General features: G+C 31.6%; 1 pseudogene; it reads left to right on the forward strand.

The window, feature by feature from the left end:
* Positions 1 to 5,361: 5,361 nt before the first annotated feature.
* LOC132237862 (U2 spliceosomal RNA) lies at positions 5,362 to 5,477 on the forward strand (annotated as a pseudogene).
* Positions 5,478 to 5,830: the final 353 nt, after the last annotated feature.

Raw genomic sequence — 5,830 nt, forward strand, 5'->3', positions numbered from 1 at the left:
GCTGTGCAGTTCTTACATTAAACTTCACAATTCAGAATCTAGTTATCTTTGAATTCAATTTCTACTATGCTCTCTTATAAAACAGCATAAAACAATTGCATTTAAAAATTAATGCATTTTTAGGCACCTAGAAAAAATGAAATTCTTAAAATGAGCAGCAAGCATTCTTACCGAAAGTGTAAATACTAGTGAATACTTTGTTTTAGTAATTTTTACATATAAAACAACATTATTTATAAAAAGAAATTAAAGGAATTAAGTAAGTGGTCAAACACTTAATTAAAACAAATAATTTGAACCATTAATAAAATATATGAACTATTAATACTTCATATTGGATATTTCTAGATTAAATGTTATAAGAACTGGTATTATGATTTAATAAAATGTATAATTCAAATAAACAATTATAAGAGAATATTTTTTTTTCTTTCAAAGTAGGGATTGAGTGATTCAAGAGGCCCACATGTAGAGACTTGGAAGGGAAAACTGACATTTTGTTATCCTCTTAGATAATCATTAAGTGGCATATTCTGCAGATTTTCCTTTGAGCAGCCATTGGAATGGAGATAATCCTGATGACAGAGTTGTTGGAAAAACTGACTAGTTCTCTGGGGTAGGGACTAAGAGTGGAATACTTAGTCCTTGAACAGAATTTCTTAAAGTAAGAAGGCTTTGAGAGCTACTGACAGGAAAGGAAGAAGATAATTAAGTTGTATTTATTTTCAAAACCACTGCCTTATATGCCAAACACACAAAAGTAAAAGCAAAGATGTCATTTAGAAATCTCAAATTCAAAAGAATGCAATACTTTCAAAAGCAAGAAAACAAATTTATTTAGAAACTAGAGACCCAGTGCACAAATTCGCGCAACAGTGGGGTCCCTTGGCCTAGCCTGTGGGATTGGGCTGAAACTGGCTCTCTGACATCCCCCAAGGGGTCCCACATTGTGAGAGGGCACAGGCCAGGCTGAGGGATTCCACTGGTGCATGATCGGGGGCAGGCAGGGATGTGGGAGGTTGGCTAGCCAGGAGGACTCCAGGGCATATCTGGCCTGTCTTGCTCAGTTCTGATTGGCTGGACCCCAGCAACAAGCTAACCTACCAGTCGGAGCATCTACCCCCTGGTGGTCAGTGCACGTCATAGCGACTGGTCAGCCAGTCTACTGTCTGCCCCCTGGTGATCAGTGCACATCATAGCGAGCAGTTGAGGGGCCTTAGCATATGATTAACATATTACGCTTTGATTGGTTGAACAGATGACTGAACAACCAGACACTTAGCATATTAGGCTTTTATTATATAGGATTGCAATTCTTTATGTTAAGTTCAGTAACTTACCAAAGTATATACATGCTTTAGAATTGGACTTTGCATCTATTCCATCATGTTTTTGTTAGATCAGCTAAAGTTTATATATTTCTACAAGACAAACTTGCTTCCCCAAAATGCCTCTTCTTTCTCCAAAAGTCCATGGTTGAAATTTCCATTGTAGTGAAAATTCTTTTAAACTTAGATTTTTGTTGTTATTGTCTGTTTGTTTTAAACTTAAAGAGCGCTTGTCATAGCTACCAAGAATAGTAAACAGAAGTGTTACAGAGCTTCCGATCTCTTTTTCAAGGTTAAAAAAGCATACGTCTTATTGAAGCCGTGAAACTGTCCACCTGGCCCACAGGCCGCATAAGGCCGCAAAACCATGTGCTTTGGCCCTGCCAAGTTAATCGCAGGGGGAATTAGAAATTCAATAAATCTAGGAGCTTTTTTCATAGCAAGATACATTTATATTTTATAATAAGTTAATTATGTTAAGTGAATGATGTTATAAATATCCAAATGGCCCTTGGCAGAGAAAAGGTTCCCCACCCTTCTGCTTAAGACCTTCAACAATATCCATACCAGATTGCTTCCCCCAAGTAAATGAGTTAGCTCAGCCTAAATATTAAAAAGCAATTCTTATCTTTCTGCTACAGAAAAATAAAATATAAAGTAGCTTATAGTAATCAACCTATTTCAGAATGAGTGAAATCATGAAGTAGTTCTCATAATGAAATACATTCTTACATGATAAAGAAAAACAATTATAAAAATATCACCTCTCAAACATGAGAAGAACCAAAAACTGTTACCTAAAGCAAATCAATAAATTTTAATGTTTTAATTATTAAATAAAATGTTAGAAATTTAAGTAGCATAAAAAGTTAGAAAAAGAAAACTTTTAAAGCTAAGAGAAAGAATTTATGTATCATAAACAGAAATAGGTTGAGTTTGTAAATGTAGTGAGGATATTGATAAAAATCAGCAATAAGATACATGTAGTTACTAATCAAATGAAACTTCAATAAAAATGGGAAGATTAAAATAATTGTAATATAGAACTGTATTCTAACATATTTTAATTAAATAGGTGTTTCCTACAAGTGCATTTGGCTCAGGAAGTGAAACACCTATACAGAAATAAAACCATCGAAGGACTGCTTTTACAAAATGTGTGCAACGAGCACCTCTGAAGCCATGTCCAGGCCTGGACTATTTGGCACGGCGATGTTTTCTTCCTTTAAGAACGGTTGATTACAATATTGTAAAATAGAGTTTGAAGAGAAACGATGTATAAATTACAAATTTATTTAGTGAAGTTGCATCACACCAATCCCAGAAAGTGGGCATACAAAATAGAAAAGCACAGAATAAATATCCCTCTTTACCAATAACAGGGAAAAAATCCTAACTAATGTTTTGGCATATTTAATATAAAATATTTTGAAATTAAAATATACCAAGATTAAGTATTCTTTATTCTAAAAAATATAAAGTATATTCATTATTTTTAAATCTATTTATTTTAACTTAACAATGGGCACATTGAAATAATTAATCTTCTCCACACAGGAAGGAATGGTATAAATTGCATTTCTACTTATTTAACAAGAAAAATAAAACCTATTTCAACCTAAAAGTGTAAAACACATCTACACGAATTAATTAAATGCATCTACAACATCATTGTCATTTCAGCATTTCATACTAAAAATTAAGTATCTCTTTTCTTATTCACTTTATTAACAATTTTATAAAAATTCTAGAATGTGATATATAAGGACTTTCTAAAAACATATATAGAAGTAGCAAACAATCTAAACTCACTGAAAAGTAAAAAAAAAATAAAAATTAACAAATTGGATTTGTTAAAATTTTGGATTGGTTATACTAATTTGCCAATTAGTATCACCTATACAGTATCTCAGCATCAGTAGCAATTATTAAATGCAAAATAAAATCACAGTTAAATAGCATTTCACACACATTATTTTGACAAAAATTTTCTAGCTGGCAATAAATTTCAAATCTGTCAAGAGGTCCAATGATGGGAACTCTAGCGCTTCTCATTGAAACAATTTACACATGTCAACACTAGGGAGATTCAATCAAGATGGACAATATGTATAAAGCAACTGTGAAGAAACAGAGCAACCAATTCATTATGGGCAGCATACTATTTAACAAAATTTAACATATTGTTTTAATGTGAACATTAACCCATATCTTAGAGTTTCACTTTACTGCAAGGAAATCAGCACCTTTTTCTTATAAAATAAAATAGAAAAATAATCCAATATAAGAGAAAGTGAAGATTTATTTAGGAATTAAAATTATTTAGATCCCATTTCTGTCTTTTCTAATATAATATATTCATATTCTTAATCACCAATATTACTAATTCATTCTCTAATTATCCATTTATATTTTGCTTTAATATCTAGCAATTTAGTACTTTCCATTTTAAATTTCCTTTAAGTAATAGAATAATAAAAATATTTGAGAAGCTGAATCATGAAGTTTAAGTTCAATTAAATGTTAATTTTATTAAAGAAATCAATCTCATATTTTCATTATAATTACACTATTAATTTTTCTGATTTTTAAATTTTTATTATTAAATCATAGACCTATTTCAGATGTAATTATAGTTTTAATATTCCCTAGCTTTGTGTAATTAATTAGTTATATCATTTAGTACAGGTACCATTGACTGTATTCTTAATATATATTTAACCATTTTTTATTGAACTAATTAAATATAGATGGTCCAACAGCTAATTTCTAACTTTAGATCAAAAAATTATTTGAAACTATATAATGCATACCCAGTAGGTATTATATCTCCAATTAGATCTTGATTTTATTTTACATTTAATTGATTTGCACTGTTACCTCTAACTAATGTAAAACATACAGTAACAAAATATTATTTGTATAATAAGGTGTTAAAGTAAATTTAAGAATTTATATATATATATATATATATATATATATATATATATATATATATATATATGCCTAAGCAATCATTATGATTGAACGGCCAATCTGCCAGTCACTATGATGCACACTGACCACCAGGGCACAGATGCTCAATGAGGGAGCCTCTCTGGACTCTGTATCAGAGCTACTGAGTAGCGAGTAGCGGCGACAGGTGCAGTGAACCGGCCTGAATGTGCCAGGCCCCAGCTAGGGCTCCTCCCTGGCTGCCTGCTGCTTGGCACACTGCTACATCCCCCATGGGGTCCCAGATTTCGAGAGGCCACAGGCCAGGCTAAGGGACCTCCGCCTCCATACACACATTTGTGCATCAGGCCTCTAGTGTGTATATATTATAAAACTGGGTATATTATATAAGCATTTTATATTATTATTCATTAAATTAATGCCAAATTAGTTATGAACAAATTTATAATCCAATGGTGTGTCATTTTTTTGTACAATAAAATATGTATAGAAAAACACAGGTTTCTTTCTGCATAACCTGAGAATTAACTTTAAAAAAAAATCAGGTTTTTGGAAAAAATAATTCACTTTTCTTCCAGTAAATTACTCAGCTCTAAAATATGTTTAGTATAGCTAAGTGGTAAACAAGTATTAAAGTGTTTTTAATTTCATATAAAAATTTAAATTTCTAGACTTATAAATATGTAAATGAATTTATATTTTTGAAGCAAAAGTGTATGTGTGCCAAATCTTTGCTTAAGATATGCGGAGTATTGAGATTCAGATGTATCTGGCATTGTGCAGTGGACTGTTTAGACTAATAGAGCTGGAGCTTAAGAAGCACTTCCCACATAAAGAAAATGTAAAGCTCAATATAATAATAATATCTAAATTGTTACAGGGTTGAGAAAAGTCTAAATACAATATAACAACTGGGTTCAAGCACAGCCCAGTTGGATCCTTCTAAACTCATGTTCAAGGGTAATAAAGGAAGCTACAAATATAATAGTAAACATACTCAGGGCTAAAATAAGCTGTTGAGCACTGCAACACAGGGAACCAAGCACTGTTTGAATGCTCATCTCTAAAATAAGATACAATCGCTTCTTGGCCTTTTGGCTAAGATCAAGTGTAGTATCTGTTCTTATCAGTTTAAAATAAGATACAGACAGGAATGGTAATCTCTAAAAGTTTTTGCACAGTTAAGGAAATTATCAATAAAATAAAAAACAAAAGCAAAAAATACACCTGCTAACTGGGAGAAAATATTCACCAATGAAAATCAAGCAGTGGTTAATATCTTAAATTTATAAAGAACTCATACAACTCAACAACAACAAAAACAATACAATTAAAAAATGTATAGAGGACCTGAATAGACACTTCTCCAAAGAAAACATGCAGATGTCTAGTAGACATATGAAATTATGATCAATATCCTAATAATCAGAGAATGTGAATTAAAACCAAAAGGTGATATGGCCTCACACCTGCCAGAATGACTATCATCAATAAATCAACAAAAAACAACTGTTGGCAAGAATGTGGAGGAAAGGAGGCCCTTATGC

This window comes from Myotis daubentonii, chromosome 6 (assembly GCF_963259705.1).
Source record: "Myotis daubentonii chromosome 6, mMyoDau2.1, whole genome shotgun sequence".
Lineage (NCBI taxonomy): Eukaryota > Metazoa > Chordata > Mammalia > Chiroptera > Vespertilionidae > Myotis > Myotis daubentonii.